This window comes from Berghia stephanieae, chromosome 6 (assembly GCF_034508935.2).
Source record: "Berghia stephanieae isolate SIO BIC M18660-M18661 chromosome 6, UCSD_Bste_1.3, whole genome shotgun sequence".
Lineage (NCBI taxonomy): Eukaryota > Metazoa > Mollusca > Gastropoda > Nudibranchia > Aeolidiidae > Berghia > Berghia stephanieae.
This window is the reverse complement of record NC_088365.1, coordinates 136,692-157,904: the sequence shown is the minus strand read 5'-3', so window position 1 is coordinate 157,904 and position 21,213 is coordinate 136,692. Positions and strand designations below refer to the sequence as shown.

At 35.0% G+C, this 21,213-nt stretch overlaps 1 long non-coding RNA gene across 2 annotated transcripts; it reads left to right on the top strand.

Moving 5' to 3' along the window:
* Positions 1-10,591: 10,591 nt before the first annotated feature.
* Positions 10,592-13,376, top strand: LOC144975934 (uncharacterized). 2 transcript variants are annotated; one of them, XR_013645996.1, is made up of 2 exons: positions 10,592-10,891; positions 12,203-13,376. It is a non-coding gene; the product is annotated as an uncharacterized LOC144975934 (long non-coding RNA). The 2 variants fall into 2 exon arrangements; XR_013645995.1 differs by having other exon boundaries at positions 10,598-10,891; positions 12,207-13,376.
* The last annotated feature ends 7,837 nt before the right edge of the window (positions 13,377-21,213 follow it).

Below are 21,213 nucleotides of genomic sequence, written 5' to 3'. Positions count from 1 at the left end.
TGGTCGTTTAATTTTGGGATATCAGTTCTCTCATTATAATCATAAATGATAGTGTTTTGACTATTGTCTGAATCACTACTTTCGTTATCACTATCCTCCGGTGGTGATTCTGCAAGTGCTGCTTTACGTGATATTCGTCCTTGTTGTGGCTTTATTTGCCATTTAAGATTTGATAATCTAAGATCATTTGCGTGCGCTTTTATTATCCTGTTAGTTAATTGATTTTTTATCAAAAAGGATACCCGTGTTGTTTGTTTAACTATGATGTGATGGGTAAGCCAATTATTTTCTAGTTTGTTGGATTTAGCATGATTACGATAATATACAGGCTCTCCTACTTTAAGTGTTAAGTGCTTTCTGTTTTTATTTATGACTGTATTTTGTTTACGCCTCGCTTCTTTGTGTTCTTTACAAGTGTCATAAACGTGCGGTGTTGATTTTCTAAATCGATTTCATGGAATTCCTCACCTTTATATTTTCTTCTGGGTTTTAACACATTGTCTAAAGTGAGTACTGGGTCTCTATGATATAACCAAAAAAATGGAGACATTTTTGTGGTTTTCGAAACATTAGTGCGTATTGCTAGCAATGCATTTTTTTTTTTGCTTGCTAATAGGTCATGCATAGTCCTATGACTTCTTTCAACTTTACTATTTTCGGGGTGATAGAAACTTGTTTTAATATGAACAATATTTAAATATTCAAGAGTTTTTAAAAATATATTTATTATCAAACTCTCGTCCGTTGTCTGTAGTAATAGATAATAAGCATGAATGTCTAGGTATTATTTCTTCTAGCAAAAGGTATATGATACTGTCAGCCGTCTTATCTAGCACTGGAAATGCCTCCGGCCAACCTGAATATTTGTCTATAAAAGTTACAATATATTTATTTCCTGATAAAGTTTGTTTGTAAGGTCCCGATAAATCTAAAAGACACTTGCCATAGGATAAGGTGGGATATCTGTATCTTGTATCGGTGCTTTTTGTTGTTTCATATTTCTTACCTTACATGTAACACATTCTCCTAGAATCCCATGTAACTCCTTATATAAATTTGGCCAATAATATTTCAATTTTATAGCATCGAACATTTTTCCTATTGACATTTCCCATTAGAATGATGGTACTGTTTAATCACATGTTGCTTTAAATGCTTTGGCACATGCAGTCTTAATATTGGATCCTCATCTACTAGTGAAATACAATATAGAATGTCATCAACTACGATGAATTTATTATATAACGATTTGTCAGCTGTTCCGTCTGTTAGTTTTGTTTTTATTTCTACTATATCTGAATCCTTCTGTTGTTCATCTTTTATATCAAAGTCGGGTAATGTAGGGCGTTCGTCATTATTTTCATCATGGACTTTGACATTTATAAATTCCTCAGGATTAAATCTATTTGAATTTAAAGTTGCGATTTCAACAGTGGTATCTTCATTTTCTGGCGGCGATCGAGATAACAAATCGGCACACACATTTTCTGATCCTTTCAAATATTCTATTTCACAGTCATAAGAGTTTATAGTTAACGCCCAGGCTGAATTCTTCTATTTTTCTGTTCCGCACTAAAGATTTTAAAGGCTGGTGGTCTGTTTTTCTTACAAATTTCGCATTATATAAATAATAAGTAATTTATTCAGGGTGTAATGAATTGCAAAAGCTTCTTTCCCTGAAGTTGAATATGACTTTATTTGTGACTGCGACATTTTATGACTTAAAAAGTATATTGGCTTTTCACTGGAAATGCCTTGTATATACTCTTTCTCGCCTTCGCAACTTTGTACTAGAACTGCATCTACACATGTATCTGAACTATCAGTATACAAAATGTAAGGCTTGTTTGAATCAGGGTGCGCAAGTAATGAAACCACAGTTAAACTATCCTTCATATAATCAAATGCTCTTTGGCATTTTTCATCCCAATTAAAACGGTGCATATTTTTTGTCAATGAGATGATCGACTCGGCTATTTTAGAAAAAAATTGGAATGAAACGTCGATACCAGCTTGTCAGCCCTAAAAAACTGCATGCTTTTTTACACTCGCGGGAGGTTTCAACGATTTAATCGCGTTTACCTTTTCAGTATCAGGTTTAACTCCCTTGGTGTTTATTATAAAGCCTAAATACTTTGTCTCTGATTGTGCAAAACTACATTTGGATAATTTTAGTCTCAAATTATGTTGTAACAGCCGATCAAACACTAATTGGAAATGTATAAATGATCTTCTATGTTGATTTTGTATAAATATCGAATATAGTCATCTTTATAAGCTGTTGCAATAATTATAAATCAATAGTCTCTTATAACTGTCAAACCATACATCAACAACTTATTTATCATACGTTGAAATATGGAAAGGGCATTTTTAAGCCAAATGGTAAAACGTTAAACTCATATTTACCTTTAAAACATGAAAATGAGGTTTTCGGAATGGAACTTTCACACATTGAAATTTGATGAAATCCAGATTTTAAATCAAATAATGAAAAATACTGACTATCGTTTAAATTACCAATGATATCATCAATCAGCGGAATAGGATAACTTTTTATTCCACTATTTTATTCAATGCCCTAAGATCAATGCACATGCGTGGTTTCGGTTTATTACCCAAACCATCTACTTTCTTTTCTACAAGAACTACAGGAAAATTCCATGGGCTAAAACTTGGCCTGATAATTCCAGCACTTAACATTTCATCTATCGTGTCATTAACATTTTCTCTCTGTGATAACGGTATTCTATACGGGCGCAGGTTAATGGGGTCATGGATACCTGTGTCTATGCCGGCTTCTAATAGATCAGTACATTGTAAATCTGAATCATCAAACGCAAATACATTTTTATTTCTGAGAATCATCTCTGTCACTGGCTTCTTACATTCATCATTTACTTTGATTTGTTTGATGAATTCCTCATCCGACTTAACTTCGGTTTTTGGGTTTAATCGAGGATAATCAATAGCGTTAACCACGCTCACCTCTGGAAATTGAATTCAATAGTCTGATGTCACTTCGCCCAGCAACGGCGGCCATCCTGGTTCTAAACTAAGAAAATCGGTACATTTATTCTTCATGCTGGCTAGAACTTTTCATATGGCTTGTGATCAGAATGTGTAAAAGTCAAAACATGATCAGATTTATATTTTTTTCCCCTCTGGATAAGCCTTTATGCTCGTCAGAGAAATATTTCATAAGGGCGTCCGCCATTGTTCCGATAGTTTAGAGCCAGTTGCTAAGTTACCATGCCTCATTACGAGGGAAGTGACGTTACGACTGTTGAAGCGTATTTCCTTTCGCTGGTTTTCAGTTACTGAATGATGCTTATAGATGGAATGAAGTTGACGTCACTCGGGTCTTTGTTATTATTTTTTTTGGCATCCATGTTTATGAGTAATTCTCACTAAACTGTATTAACCAGACAATAAACGTTTAAAGTTACACGACAAAGTTTTGTGTGTTGATTCGTTTTATTTCCGGATGGCAATGTTGTGAGCTTCTTAGCCAAGCGGATATTATCTATAGATAGTTCGAAGTTGACGTCACTCAGGTCTTTGTTATTGATTTTTGCCATGCGCTTTATGAGTAATTCTCACTCAGTCGTATAAACCTGACTATAAACGTTCATGATTACACACAGTTTTGTGTTTTTGTCCGTTACACTTCCGGATGGCAATGTTGTGAGCTTCTTGGCCAAGCGCATATTACCTCTACTTTTTTTTAACACAAAATATCTATCGTATTATCTGAATAGCAAACATCTTGAGTGTGTTGAGTGTATGTGTGAGTGTGTGTGGGTGTGTATGTGTTGCGAGCACATCAATATTAATAATCCCTAATAATCATTTGGATCACCGTTATCAAAGATATCTAAATAATATGTGATCCATCGATTCAAAACACAAAAGCTGTTTGTTCTTGCTAAACATATTTATTTTCTGCTAAATGAGCTCAGCAACACAGTGTTAATATACTTTAACTGTAACAAACCTTTTTGTTCAAATATTATATGATGTACAAAAGAAATCAGAATGCGAAAAATGTTGGCTGCATCGTAACGAATTTCCGATGGGTGGTAAGGAGAGGGTTAACTATCCCTAATAGGAAAAAGAAAAAGAAAAAAACAAAACAAATACTCAAGGATCTTTACTACGACGTATAACTAACCCTAATAGAAAAAAAAAACCTGAATTCTCGGACCTTAAGCTAACTCTTATGTTAAATGCTGTTGACCAGGGACCCCTTGTAAAACGCTTTGAGCACGTTTAGTGGATATTGCGCTATATAAAAACTCAAGTTTTTAATTTAATGGGTTTTTTTAATGCGTGTTGAATTGGCTATGAAATCATTTCTTAGGAGTGTCATTATTATTATTGTTATTGCTGTAATTTTTACTGTTATTATCATTTTTTGCCTTGCTTTATTATTGATTTTACTTATTTCATTTGTTGATGAAAATATATTCTTGTATGAGTTATATTGGCAATTACCTAAAATAAACGTTTTGAATTGAATATACTTTGACTTGTGTGCCAGGTGTTAAGGATAGTCCTATTGATAGCTGACGCAAGTAAGACAGGGTATCATCATAATATGTGTCTTGAGATTGTTACCTTGTATGATGTGATTGATACTGGGTCGTACACATCGGATTTGCATTGCATCATTGAACACATGGATTGGATAGGATAGGCAATCAATAATCGGTGACTCACCGTCTATAAACAGTATTAGATTGAAGTGGTTCAGATGCTACAAGTTTGTACGTGTAATCAAAACGAGGAAACTTCATGGACGTTTATTTGTTTGATTGGAGAAAAATTTAATAATAATAATAATAATAATAATAATAATAATAATAATAATAATAACAATAATAATAATAATAATAATAATAATAATAATAATAATAATAATAATAATAATAATAATAATAATAATAATAATAATAATAGTAATAATAATGATGATGATGATAATGATTATGATGATGATGGTGATGATGAATTTATGATGATGAAATGAGATGATGATGAGGATGACGATGATGATAATATATACTAACTACTCTACTACTACTACTACACTCACTCACTACTATAACTATACTACTACTACTACTACTACTATACTATAATAATACTAATATATTAATATACTAATAATAATAATAATAATATTAATAATAATAATAATAATAATAATAATAATAATAATAATAATAATAATAATAATAATAATAATAATAATAATAATAATAATAAAATAATAATAATAATAATAATAATAATAATAATAATAATAAATAATAATAATAATAATAATAATAATAATATAATAATATATAATAATAATATAATAATGAATAATAATAATAATAATAATAAAATAATAATAATTAATAAATAATAATAATAATAATGATAATAATAATAATAATAATAATAATAATAATAATAATAATAATAATATAATAATAATAATAATAATAATAATAATAATAATAATAATAATATAATAATAATAATAATATATAATAATAATAATAATAATATAATAAATAATAATAATAATAATAATAATAATAATAATAATAAATAATAATAAAGGCTATAAATTTACTTTAAGAAAATGATTCACCTTGTCATAATACCAGATTACAGGAATAGATCACATTTTATGATGATGATTATAATGATGATTTTGATGATGATGATGATGATGATGATGATGATGATGATGATTATGATGATGATGATTTCGATGATGATGGTAGTGGTGATTGATGATGATGATGATGATGATGATGATGATGATGATGATGATGATGATGATGATGTTGACGATGGCGATGACGACGATGATGATAATGATAACAAAAACATCACCCCATAGCATTAGATCATGAGGACCATAATAATAATGGGATAACAGAGGTTAATCAACAACCACTGCACGATAACAAGTGTCAATTAAAATAGCACAGACGTGTAATGTCACAATGAATTATTTTTAAAACTTATTTCCTGTCATAACACATAACAGTTTTTGTTCAACAACACTGGAGTTTCGTTTTAACTCGTGAACTGGCATTCTCTGAAAAAGACACTTTTTTAAAAAATTGCCAGAAAACTCGGGTTTCATTCGAAAATCGATGTATTTAAAAGACCCTCATCTTAGCAAAAAAAAAAAAATATATATATATATATATATATATATATATAAATATTTTCAAATCTAGGACTTTGCAAAGTTTTTGAGAGTTTTTACCAAGATGAGGGTCATTTAAATCGATCGATATTTGAACGGCGAGATTTCTGGCTAAATATTTAAAAACGTTTTAGGGTCTAGTCATTAAATAGCATTTTTTTAAAAATTTGGGTTCTCATGCCCTTTTTCAATAAAAGAAATTGCTATTATCTAAACACATGGGATAGGATAGGCAATGCGGCAATGTTTTCTTGTGGAATGACACTCGCTTTCAGATCGGAAGATCCTGGGTTCGAGCCTGTTGTGTCCTTGATATTGGCTCTTTACTCACATTCTCTCATCGTATTTAATTTAAAATAAATACCTGACCGTTAACAGTGTTGTCTCTGTCGAAAAAAAAATTGTAATAACCCCTAACAGGCGTCATGTCACATTCTACATATATTACGTGTTGCTGTTGGTCAGGGGACCCCTTGTAAAGCGCTTGTAAAGCAATTCAGTGGATTTTGGGCTATGTAAATGCTCTCGTTTGTTTGATTGTTTGTTTGTTTGTTTGTTTGAACTGAAACTGAAGAACAGAAAACAGTAAATAAGGTTTGAGGGGTTTTTTTCCCAAATAAACGAAAGGATAGAGACCTATTTCATTTGTATTTATTTCCGTTCTTCTTTCTTTCCTCAGGAATTCCACAATAGATAGAAGGAACAAAATTGACGTCACTCAGCACTTTGCTATTATATTAAGACAGCCTGTTAGTGATTCGTTCTCACTAAATTAAAAATTATATTTATCAGACTATAAGCGTTAACGGTTACAAGTAGATTTGAGTATTGGTATGTTTTAATCTGGTAGGCGGATATTGTGAATATTTTACCTAAACGCAAAGCAAGGATTCAACAGATTGGGGCTTTTTTCCAAGAAACGAAAGGACAGGGAATTTTTTTTTTCATGATTAATCATTTCCGTTCCACTATCTTTCCTCGGGAACTAACACAATAGGTGGAGCACATGCGTAATGCGCAGGGTTGCCAGTTTGGCATTTTTAGAGCCAAATTGTCCAAATTTGGCACTTTTTGATTGTGGTTGGCAGGAAAGCAAATCGGTTGGCAAGTTGGCACTTTTTTGGCATTTTTTGGGACAGAGAAAATTAATATAATATTTATATATTTTTATTATACTTAATTAGAAAGAAAGAGCGTGTCAAATCTTACCTTTCAATTCCCAATATTTGCATGTTCGTTTTGTGATTTCGTTCTCACATAAATTTTATTATTTGGCTACAACAAACACAAATCTGGCTTCAGCCTTTCCGATTCCAGTCTTAATAGTCTTCAACAGTCATAACGTCACTTCCTTCCTAATGACGCATGGTAACTTAGTAACACTGGCTCTAAACTATCGGAACAATGGCGGACGCCGTATGAAATATTTCTCCGGCGAGCTTAAACGCGTATCCAGAGGAGAAAAAAACCCATCAATTTGATCATGTTTTGACTTTTACACATTCTGATCACAAGGCATATGAAAAGGGAATGAAAAGTTCTAGCGAGCATGAAGAATAAAAAGTAATGATTTTCTTAGTTTAGAACCAAGATGGCCGCCGTTGCCGGGCGCGTGACATCAGACTACTGAATCCAATTCTTTGACAGGTTTTGAAACTGAAAGTGAAACTGTTAGGCCTAATTAATGTGGCTTCGAGTTTGATATTTCTTTGGTGTTTTATAAGTCAACACCAGGTAAGCCAGCATTTTGTTTATTATTGAATTTGCAAGTGTAATATTTCACTATTATGAGTACGTGTAACGAAAATCCCTATTTTGAAAGGTTTAGCAAGTTTTTGTCACACATTTGGCAAGTTGTCCTGAAAAAAACTGGCAACCATGATACTGCGTAGTTAGCTATAAAATATAAGATAATATTATTATTAAGCAGGAGAATCGACGGCTTAACCCTCGCTTCCCATCATGGAGGGGAGAGTGAATGCATCATCCATTTTGTTACACCCTGGATGTGTTAGTTACATGATCATTCGATGAAGGATTGTGGGGGAGGTCAGTTGGTAGATCACTCGCTGATCAAGCAAAGCCCCCCCCCCCCCACCAACACACACACACACACACACACACACACACACACACACCCATACATAGATAACACAGGACGCTGTGCACCCATACCCCTGTTCACATCAGCAGTGATTAGGTACTAGCTGAATCCTGTAGATCAGGCGGAAAGTACTTTGTGATGATTTAAAAAAAAAACGAACGTCTAATCCAAACGGTAGTACGCAATTGCTATAGTCTATTCACGCTTTAGAAACCAGGATAATAAACCACGCCCGGCTCTATGGACCTAATGTCTCTAAATGACTACTCTTATGATGGAAGTAAAATTTATCTATCTAGTCAAATATAAGGAATCACGATAACTCAGTGGTTTTATCATGTTTTGTGAATACTAAAAAAAAAAAAATAAAACGATTGAGCTTTTATATAGTGCAATATCCACTAAACGTGCTCAAAGCGTTGTACAAGGGGTCCCTGGTCAACAGCAACATTTAACATGACGCCTGTTAGGCGATATTACAATTTTTTCGGACAAAGACACGCTGTTAACGGCCAGGTACTCATTTTACACCTGAGTACGGTGAGAGAATGTGAGTAAAGAGCCTTTTCCAAGGACTCAACTATGCGCCGAGCGCGAGGCTCGAACCCAGGACCTTCCGATCCGAAAGCGAGTGTCATACCACTAGACCACATATTTCTAAGCAAGACAACCAAGCTACTTTAGGTTATCATCCTGTAAGGAAAAGTAACACATTAAAATACAAGTCAAACCTAAATCGGATACTCTTGCCTTTTTTAGCTAGACGCAAAGCATTAGTAAATACCGTAAGATCCACTAAATGTGCTCAAAGCGCTTTACAGGGAGTCCCAAGCCAACAGCAACTCTTAACATGTAAGACGGGAACAGATGCCTGTTAGGCGACATTACTTTTTTTCCCCCGACAATCTTGTTAACGGCCAGGTACTCATATTATCTATAGACAGTTACAACTAAGTAGGTACAGTGAGAGAGTGTGAGTTAAGAGCCTTTTCCAAGGACTCAATTATGCCCCGTTCAGAGTGGGTCTCGAACCCAGGACCTTCCGATCCAAATGCGAGAATCATACAGCTAGACTGCAAAGCCCCACTCTTCTCTAGAATATCTGGCTTTTGAGTGGATTATTATCCGATTCTTTCATTTCTTTGTATTTTTTAAAAGAGGCATTTTTATCGTGCCCAATAACACTACGAGCTCCATGTAAGATATATGATACATTTCGTGGCCCATTGTATGGTAGAAGTATCTGCTTCGATTCGCCATAATTGTATGGTTTTTTTCTCAACCTGCTTGAATAACCCAATTTGACCCAAACAAGAACATTTTGGATTTGTATTCATGCGCACCATTCAAAAAAAATATTTTAAATTGCAATTTAGCTGTCTTTTACACATTATTTTAAACCAACAAAATATGCGGAATATTCTGCAATCGTTGAATACATTTTTTTAAATTCAACGCGTTCAAAGCATTATTCAACGATTACATATTTACTAAGTAATGTAAATGTTGCTGCTCGAAGCTCATTCATCCTGTTTGTTGATCAAGGAGAAACCCGAAACGTCCATGTTATCTGTTTTCGTAATTAAATTGAAGCTTATATTCAGTTTCGCACTGTTAGTTACATATTCACTACGAAAGGATAGGGTTTTCTAATGGGAGCGGTGGAATCATACCGTATTAATTGTTTTTGTTGTTGGTTGAGAAAGTTGTTTTTGTCCAAAGCGTTCCTTTTAACTCAATCAACCTTAACACCGACTATATCCGTGTTACTTTTATTACATTTTTCAGAGACAAGTTATAGGCGTAGTATCAAAGCTAATATTCTTAATTTCTACATGTTAATGGTAATTGAATAAAACGATATATGCACATGCTCATTTTTAATTCATTTTTTCCAATTTTGAAAAGTAGCAAAAATCTCTAGGATTGAGTGAGTTAAAGAATTATGTTCTTTATTTTCTATTGTTTTTTGTTTTTTTCAAAGTTGTGAGGTAAATAAACTTCATTTTATTCCAACACTCTTTACAGTCCACAACAACGTAGATAATTTTATATAACACTCCCTGTCAAATGTTTCCCTCCAAGATTCACAACTATTTTCGGTTGTTTTGTTTTTTTTTCAAAGTTGTTTGGTAAACATCCAACACTTTTTACAGTCCTCGCTCAACAGCTGTGATAATTTTACATAACACTCCCTGTCACATGTTTCCCTCCAAGATTCACAACGTCTATTTAATCCAAGCCTCCAACGATAGCCTAATGACTCATTGCCGTCAACAGCTTACCTTTGTCGTGTTATTAGTGTCTATCTATTGTCGGTCTCTTCACGAAATCGACGTATGATTAATAATTTAATACCGTTTGTGTTGTATATACAGCCCTGTACTGGACAGCAAATGGGAAGAGAAAGCGAGGAAGACCCAAAGAAACCTGGCGAAGGACGATGGAGAAAGAATTAAAGGAAGCAGGCCTGTCCTGGATGGAACACAGCCACCGTAAAAGCAGCCGATCGCAAAAAATGGAGATGTCTGGTGGATGCCCTATGTGCTTCAAGACCCGAAGAGGATTACGTAAGTAGTATGTTGTGTATTCTAAAATGGTTTTGGACGATGTAAGACATTGCTTGTTATGAATCGTGTTACTGTTGGTTTGAGACTCCTTGTAAAGAGCTTTGAGTACGTTTAATGGATATTGCGCTGTATAAATAAAAGCTCAAGATTTTTTGATAACCTAAAGTCCTTCAGTCTCAGGTTTGAGAATGTTTGCTGAGATGGGGGTCATTTAAATCGATCAATATATAAAGAAGAGTTTTCTGGCCAAATTTGTTTGTATGTGTTTTTCCGAGAGTACAGCACTAAACTGGTTCAACATCTCAAATCAGTATTCTATTCGTGAATACCTTAATGCTTAACTCACTTAATCCTAGCGACTTTTGCTACTTTTCAAAATTGTAAAAAAAATGTATAAATAATAAGTATGTACATAGGTAGTTTTATTCAACTATCATCAACATGCAAAACTAAAAACATTAGCTTTGATACTACGCTTATAAGGGTCTCAGAAAAATGTAATAAATAGGCATGGGATAAAAGTAACCCGGGTAAACTACGGATATAGTCGGTGTTAGGGTTGAGTGAGTTAACTCTCTCCTTACTGTCCATGCTCCGGATTATCCCGAAACGTCATATAAATCCAAAATAAGACTACAAATTTAAAATTCAAACTCAAAAGAAATAAGTACATGATACACACATAACGTCGTTGCAGCCATAAACGACTTCTACAACACAGCCGCATAGCATTAAGTTCTCATAACACTTTTAAAAATTAAACATTTTGTGATAAACAAAAGAAATCTGTATAAGAATAATGTTAGTTTAACGTCACGAATGCGATGCTTTTCCTATAGTTGGTAAAGAGAGGGTTAAAATTGAGTTTGACTTCGGAATTAAAACTTAAATAAATCTATTTTTGAGGACAGAGGTTATTTGTCTTTAACTTCAAACAAACATTTCTTTTTTTTTTATTCTCGGAGGTCAGCATAGCTTCGGGGATCAGGGTGACTCAGTGGTACGGTCTTTGCTTCGTACCCGAGTTCGATCATCCCGCCGCTGCTCTGTGTGGCCTTGAGCAATTCACCTCGCCCTAGCTCAATTTGCGGCGTTGCACTGTGGCTGACGCCTGGGTTATTCTAGTCTTCCCTTGGAATAGAGCTTTTATATAGCGCAATAACCACTAAATGTGCTCAAAGCGCTTTACAAATAGACCCTAAATAAAAATTTCTCCTATGAGATAAATAAAGGGAATTTTATTTATTTATTTTATTTTTTACTTTAAACTCAATAATTTTCTTCATTTAATTTATTACGAAATATTACCAGATAGGAGCAGTTGGTTACACATCACAGGCTACCATCACAACTGTATGTCGTACTGATCTTCAATGACAATTCCCAAAGGCAACAAGGAGAAAGGAACCGTGAGAATCTCTTTGCCCAGGGAGAGACTTCTTGGAAGATTCAGAACAAGAACCGACCAAAATCTGGAATAGATATTATATCGGGTTGAACAAGGAGGGCATTGTCTGACATGAGGGTGGGTAACTCTCGTACATTTTTAATAGATTCTTTTCCTGTTGGATAACTTACTTGAGTTAATAAGGGACCATTGTCTTTGTCTTGGAATGAGATTACTTGGTTTTTTTCCTGGCCCTCGCCTGAGTCCTGGCTGGGAGGGATACAGTCACATGCATAGTTATTGTTTTGGGAGATGATATTTTTTTCTCCTTGTAAATCATCTTTCTGTTATGTATTATTATATTTGTTATTTTGAATGTATAATGCAAGCATTTGAGTGTGTTCCTCTTTGCTGGATTTGTGCTTGTATCGGGATGAGACTCAAACTAAGTACATTGGTCGTATGCTCTTGGAATCTACATCTGATCCCTATTTGTTCCCATTTCCCTTAGTCTTACTTTCTCTTGAGTGCTTTAATTGTAATTCTAGAACTTTTTACTATCCCATTTTCTTCCTTTTTACTGGCGCTGATATGACCTTAATGTGTTGCAAGAGCCGTAAAACCCTTAAAAATAAAAAAAACAAACATAGGGGACCATTTCAGTACAAAGATTGACTTTTGCTGAAGTAAGAATCGTCAGCGTGATTTATTTGTATCACTCACTCACTCACTCAATCCCATGACCGGATGGTCGTCGGGAGGACTTGCGTGAAGCAGAAGTTACAGTCTTCCTTCATGCCTGGCTGTTGCTAGCCCTATGTAGCAGCTCCGGAACCGACATCTCTGTCCATTCTTTTATATTGTCCAGCCACATCTTCCTTTGGCGCCCTCTTCTGAGCTGGCCTTTGACTGTGCCCTGTAGGACTGTCCTGCTCAGGCTATCGAGTATGGTGTCCAAACCAAGTCAGTTTTCTGCGCTTCACAGTCAATACGCATCTGTGTGAGTGTGTCTATGTCAATATTGTATTGTTTTAAATGTGTAACCAAATGACAATTTGCCAATTTTTTTAGGACAATAAAGATATATTATTATTATTATTATTATTATTATTATTATTATTATTATTATTATTATTATTATTATTATTATTATTATTATTATTATTATTATTATTATTATTATTATTATTATTATCATTATCATTATTATTATTATTATTATTATTATTATTATTATTATTATTATTATTATTATTATTATTATTATTATTAAAAGAGGTTCTTGTGGGCCCGCCTTCTCAAAACGTTATTATGTGGGAATGAATCGAACCCAAACAGGAGCTTTTATATTAAAAATAACTTGAGCTTTTTCATAGCGCAATATCCACTAGACGTTCTCAAAACGTTTTACAATGGGTTCCTGACCAACACGTAACAATTAGAATGGGACATGGCGTCTGTTGGGCGATATTGCAATTTTTTTTTTGTCCGGCAGAGACAACGCTGTTAACTGCCAGGTACTCATTTTACACCTGAGTGCGGTAAGGGAATGTGAGTAAAGAGCCTTTTCCAAGGACTCGACTATGCGCCGAGCGAGGCTCGAATCCAGGACCTTCCGATCCGAAAACGAGTGTCATACCAATACCATTAGACCACATAACCACACAATAAATAAACCTAGAACAACAATAATAAATTGATGTGATATACCTCATTTGAGATTTTGCAATACAAAAAATATATTCATTCTCCACAATAATTCATAGAAGTTAACCCAATTTTCACATTTATACAGTACTGTATCCACTAATGTGCTCAAAGCGCTATAAAAGAGGTCCTCATAAAATGTCGGAATAGGCCGTAGCCATCGTAAACTTATAGCCTGACATTGACCAAAAACATTACGTCAAAAGACAAGTCTTTGATCACAAAAGAAAGCAAATCGTGAGTTGTATTCAATAGTTCAACCAATGAAATAACTTGTTTCCTTGAGCCTTACTAACGACAACTCACTAGACGCTACACAAACCTAATAAATGACGTCGAACTATAATAAGTCTAAGAGGGTTCTTGTGTCAGGCGAAATATATTATTCATTGGCTAAGGAGCTCATAACATTGCCATCCGGAAGGATAACGGACCAGCACACAAAACTTTGTTTAACCATGATCGTTTATAGTCAGGTTAATACAGTCAAGTGAGAATGGCTTCAACAGTCATGACGTCACTTCCCTCGTATTGACGCATAGTAAACTTAGTAACTGGCTATAAACTATCGGAACAATGGCAGATACCCTTATGAAATATTCTCCGACGAGCATAAACGTGTATCCAGATGAGAAAAACATTATAAATATGATCATGTTTTGACTTTTATGCATTCTGATCACATATGACACATGAAAAGTTATAGCCAGCATGAAGAATAAAAAGTACCAATTTTCTTTCTTTAGAACCACGGTGCTCACCGTTGCTGGGCGACGTGACATCAGACTATTGAATCCAATTACTCATAAACGCGGATGGCAAGAAACAATAACAAAGACATGAGTGACGTCAACTTCGAACTATCTGCTAAGTTAACGATAGCTTCTGATGAACACCATGACTGAAATCTTGAGTTCTAAGCCAACTGTATAAAATCCCAGTCAAAATATCATGGCCCTGAGTAAGGAGAATGAGTTGGGGGCTTTTTTCCCTTCGTACTTGTAAAATGAAAACAAACAAACATTCATTTACTAATTCTAATATACATATTATTCCATCTTTGTTTTAAGTGAAAGCAAAATCTACCAAATTCAGTACTTTGACGGGTGGCCAAAGAATAACTACAAAAACCTTTCAGCAGAGGAATGATATCTCAGTATTGTGGCTTGTTTTAAAAATGTATCGTGTAATTTTGTGATTTTTTTTTTCACAAGTAGAAATCATCGAGCCTCCGCCCCATCTCTAAAATACGCTTCAAAATTCATGACGTCACTTCCCTCGTAATGACGCATGGTTACTTAGTAACTGGCTCTAAACTTCGGAACAACGGCGGACGCCCTTATGAAATATTTCTCCGACGAGCATAAAAGTGTATCCAGAGGAGAAAAACATTATAAATAAGATCATGTTTTAACTTTTATACATTCTGATTACAAGACATATGAAAAGTTCTAGCCATCATGAAGAAAAAAAGTACCGATTTTCTTTGTTTAGAGCCACGATGACCGCCGTTGCTGGACGACGTGACATCAGACTATCGAATCCAATTGCGAATACATATATGTACTGCGCTCCTTGCAAGGTTCACGGAGTTGGACACAGCTAAGGGACAGAATGTTGATAAACACATTCACCTAACAGATCTAGATAGTTCATGTCGACACAGAAAGCAACTCAATGAATTATAGACAAATGAATCTTTTTTTACGAGTTGTTTCTCTTGAATATCACTTCATTTCAGTCTTTGGCAAAATTATGCTTTATTTCCACTTGCGCGACACGTATTTTACTTCTCAAAACGATTGATTGAAAATAGTGATACGTGACCCGTTGCTTTTATACGGTGTTATGATGGAGTGGCTAGGATAACAAAATAAGATGTCACGGCAAAAATGGTCAGTAATGTTAAATTCCTATTTTTGCAATGACATCTTACTTTTTTTAAAAGCCAATTTGGTTTCCTTCCCATTGAGTGATCAAACAACGATCGTAAATACAATCAGGACGTATTTTGTTTGTTTGTAAGTTTGGTTGCTTTGTTGGTTTGTTGTTTTTGTTTGTTTTTGTTTTTTTTTTTTGTTTTTTGTTTTTTTTTTTTTCTAAATCTTTTATTTATTTTTTCTTTGTTTTTTGTTTTTTTTTTTTGTTTTGTTTTTTTTTTTTTTTGTTTTTTTTTGTTTGTTTGTTTTTTGTTTGTTTTTTTTTTGGGGGGGGGGGGATGGGGTGTTGTTTTGTTTGTTTGTTTGTTTTTTGTTTTGTTTTATTTTTTGGGAAGGGGGGGGGGTGTTGTTTTATTTTGTTTTGTTTTTTGTTTTTTTTCGGGGGGGGGTTGTTTTTTTTTTTTTTTTTTTTGTTTTAAAAGCTTTGGTAGTAAAGCTGTATGTCACACGATGACTCAACGCCTTAATCCTCTCCTTACCAACCATTTGAAAATCATCTCATACGTTACAATACAATCAACACACGATGACTCAACGCCTTAATCCTCTCCTTACCAACCATTTGAAAATCATCTCATACGTTACAATACAATCAACACACGATGACTCAACGCCTTAATCCTCTCCTTACCAACCATTTGAAAATCATCTCATACGTTACAATACAATCAACACACGATGACTCAACGCCTTAATCCTCTCCTTACCAACCATTTGAAAATCATCTCATACGTTACAATACAATCAACACACGATGACTCAACGCCTTAATCCTCTCCTTACCAACCATTTGAAAATCATCTCATACGTTACAATACAATCAACACACGATGACTCAACGCCTTAATCCTCTCCTTACCAACCATTTGAAAATCATCTCATACGTTACAATACAATCAACATTTTTCTTATTCAAATTTCTCTTGTACAACATAAAATTTAAAGAAAATGAACAGTGTGTTGCATATAGAGCATGTTTTGCTAAAGAAATTATTTATCGTAAGAACTTACTGCTGTTGTATTTGAGTGATAAAAAAATATATTTTTGTGTTGGTTGCGTGTGAAGTTTTGGGGAAAATCCTGAAAATGGCTGGTAAGGAGAGAGTTGATATGGTATAATTCCGGGATAGATCCAAGGATTGACATTGGAGTTTTAGGCCATAAGTATAAAATTTAAGTCAAAATTCAATACCTTCATTAAGAAAATGAGTTTTGTGTCGTGATTGTTAAACGAAAACAAAGGGGGAAGGGAAATATCGACTTTACCCGGGACCGATCTCTGTCCATTTGCGTGTGACGCGAATGCTCTGCCAATTAAGTTATCGGGACCCCCCCCCCCCCCCCCCCCCCATCAATTTCAAGCGTATGTAAATTATAAAAGCCCAGTTAGAAAAAGAAGCGAATGGAACGACATCTATAGATAGTTCGAATATGACGTCACTCGGGTCTTTGTTATTGTTTTTTGCCATCCGTGTTTATGAGTAATGCTCACTTAACTGTATTAACTTGACTATAAACGTTCATGGATACACACAGTTTTGTGTGTTGGTTCGTTACTCTTCCGGATGGCACTGTTATGAGCTCCTTAGCCAAGCGCATACTATCTATATTACAAGTGAAATAATAATGATCCCTCTGAGAGGAAAAGCGGGTTGTAGAATGTGTGTTCATATCATCACAACTTGCACTTCTTCTATGAGTGGTTAGATAAAACAGCCCAGAAGAACAATTTTAGATGGTATTGACATGCTGAAGATTCTTGTGTCCACTACCAGAAAACAAAAGCAAATGGAATAAAATTATGTTACGATATGATAATGTAGAAGTACGAGAAAGGGAGAGATAGGGATAAAGAGAGAGAGAGATTGAGAGAGATAGTGAGAGAGATAGTGAGAGAAGAGAGAGAGGGGATAAATAGATAGATAGATAGATAGATAGATAGATAGATAGATAGATAGATAGATAGATAGATAGATAGATAGATAGATAGATAGATAGATAGATAGATAGATAGATAAATAGATAGATAGAGTGTGTGTGAAAGAGAGAGAGAGAGAGAGAGAGAGAGAGAGAGAGAGACAAATAAACGGAGACGCCTTTGTCCATTACCAGAAAACAAAGCAACTGGAACAAAATTAAATTGTGTGACAATATGATCAATGAGTGGCAAAGAGTGATAATTTATTAGTGCAAGAGAGAGAGAGAGAGAGAGAGAGAGAGAGAGAGAGAGAGAGAGAAAAGAGAGATGGAGAGAAAGGAAGTGGGAGGGATAGAGAGCTGTTGATCACTCTCAGAGGAAAAGCGGGCTGTAGCATGTGTGTTCAGTTCATCACAACTTGCACTTCTTCTATGAGTGGTTAGATAAAACAGCCGAGAAGAACAATTGTTGATGGTAGTGCGAGAGAGAGAGAGAGAGAGAGAGAGAGAGAGATTGAGAGAGAGAGATAGAGAGAGAGAGAAAAGAGAGAGAGAGAGAGAAAAGAGAGAGAGAGAGAGAGAGAGAGGGGGGGAGACACTGAGATGGAAGAAAACAAGAAAAGAAAGAAAGAAAGAAAGAAAGAAGGAAAGGGGGGAGAAAAAGAGAGAGAGAGAGAGAGAGAGAGAGAGAGAGAGAGAGAGAGAGAGAGGGGGGAGGGGGGGGAGGGAATGAGCAGGAGAAGAACAGGTTCCTGGGTTCGAGCCCGGCTTCAGGCACTGATTCCTATTGACATCAGACATCTTATTTGATAAATTATCTGTATTCCTTCGTGGTGTCGTGGCGGAAGGGCATGATTTTTTTTTATTCATGCATTCATGGAAACTGATCGTTAGACCCCAATGGCAAACTATTCTAGGTTCAACTGTCGCCTGTTTTTTTTTTTGTTGTTGTTTTTTTTTCGGGGGGGGGGGGGGGGTTGTTTTTTTGTTTTGTTCTTTTTTTTAAATTATCTGCTTTGTCTTTCTTTAATTGGTTTAGAATTTCATTTTATTTTTTTTCCGGGCAATTAAACAATTATCGGAATTTTTAATTTATAATGTGACCGGGAACAAAAAGGTGTCATGAAAGCTCACTTTTTCTGCGATAGAATAAATGTCTGTATTAAAATAGAAAGAGAGAGAGAGAGAGAGAGAGAGAGAGAGAGAGAGAGAGAGAGAGAGAGAGGGAGAGAGAGAGGGAGGGAGGGAGGGAGAGTAAAAATAGTGACGACATAGAGCCGGTACGGGTTGTAGAATGTGTTCCATATCATCACAATACGCACTTCTTCTGTGAATGATTATATTATAAACATAAATCTCAATTATTAATAACTATTTAGAAGTATGTGCTGCTACGCATAGAAAAGTAAACCATTACAATACCCTGCTCATAAAACGAACGATAATGTTTTACCATCTCAAAATAACAAAGTAATAAACAATAGAAATGAATATAACACATTCTTTAGTCGATCTGGGTTTTTGTAATGTTTTGTTGTTTGTTTCTTTTTGTTTTTTGGTGTGTGTCTTTTTTTTTTTTTTTTTTTGGGGGGGGGGGGGGGGGGGTGGGGGGGTGTCTGTTGACTGAAGAAGGGTTTTGAGCCCGAAACATTCCGTGTTTGGTATTTTGTTCTTTTTTTTTTTCTTTTTTTTTTTTTTTTTGTTGCTGTTGTTGTATTTTAAGCTTTTATATTCATTTTTGTTTAGAGCGTTTTACAGTCCACAGGTTCTAGCATTTTAGAATCAAAGAATAACAAATTAGGGAGCCGGTACTGGTGTAGACCTAGATAAAAATCTGAAAAGGTGTGAAAAAAAAAACAACAAGGGATCGTGGATAGCTCGTACGGTAGAGTCACGCTCTTCCCGGCCAGGCGGAGTTGTCGTACCAGTAAGGTTGCGGGTTCAAACCCCCATCACCGCTGCGAATTTTTTTATTATCTATTATTGTCTTCTGGCACTTTCCTACTCACTTCATCTCTTGTTATGGCTCTATACCTCAACGTCGATATCAACATCTACTTAGGGAATGTTCACAAATTATGACGTCAACAGCTAGGGGGGAGGGGTGGGGGTCTACAAAATGTTGACATGGGGGGGGGGGGGGGGGGATTCAAACACTGGTTATCCGTGTCAACATTCAAAACTGGCACTTTCCTACTAACTTCATCTCTTGTTGAAAAAAAAAAACTACAGTGCCATACAAAGCAAAGATAAGACAATGCAAGAAAAAAGGCATATCTAACCCCCCCCCCCCCCCTCCCCTTCAATCCACACACCTCCTTCTTACCGTAACCAGGTCATCAAGAGGTCTCTGGTTCGATCTTCAGTCGACGCAGGTTAATTTTCTGAATGATTTGTTTTTCTTGTATCTTTTTTCCTCTGATTTGGCTTGCAACGACGTTCACTTATTTGTAGGTCTGATAACCCAATTCATTATGAGCTCATTGTTGTAATGGAAATCTAAAAAATCAAGCAAAATATTGTCCATTACAACAATGTTAAACTAGGCCCATAAGGGCGTTCGGATGTCAGACCTGCATATATGTATAACGTTAGCTTGCACTGATTAATTCAAACTCGTTATATTTTTATTGTGCAATGACACATACTCGCAAGCTCGTTAAAGGCGCGATAAAAATAACTCGTTTAATTACAAAGAGATGAAAGAAGGGTATAATAATCTGTCTATTATTTTTACAATGAGAGAACAATTTTTTTTCTTTCTTTTCTTTTTAAGGGTTTTACGGCGCTTGCTACACATTTAGGTCATATCAGCGCCAGTAAAAAGGGAGAATATGGGATGGTAAAAAATTTTAGAATTAAAATTAAAGCACTCAAGAAAAAGTAAGACAAAGGGGATTGGTACAAATAGGGAATTGGTGAAGATACCAAGAGCATACCATCAATGTACTTAGTTTGAGATCACCTAAAAGTCTCATCCAGAAACGAGCACAGGTTCCCTACTAAGAGGAATACACTCAAATGCTTACATAAATTCAAAATAACAAATATAACGAGAGAAAAACATACCTACTCCCAAAACAATAACTATATATTTGACTGTTTCCCTCTCAGCCATGATATCCGGTCAGGCCCAGGACAAAACCAAGTAATCTCATTCCAAGACAAAGACAGAAAACATGTTGGAAAACAGATATAGGGAGATGGAAGACACAGTAAATACCTCCCTGCCCATTATGGGAGGTCAGGAATCCCAGCCAGTGGGAGAACAACGTGACGACTCCTCTCAGAGGAAGTGCAGATTGGAGAAAGTGTACAAATCACCGCAACTTGCACTTCTTCTTTGAGTGGTTAGATATAAACACCCAGCA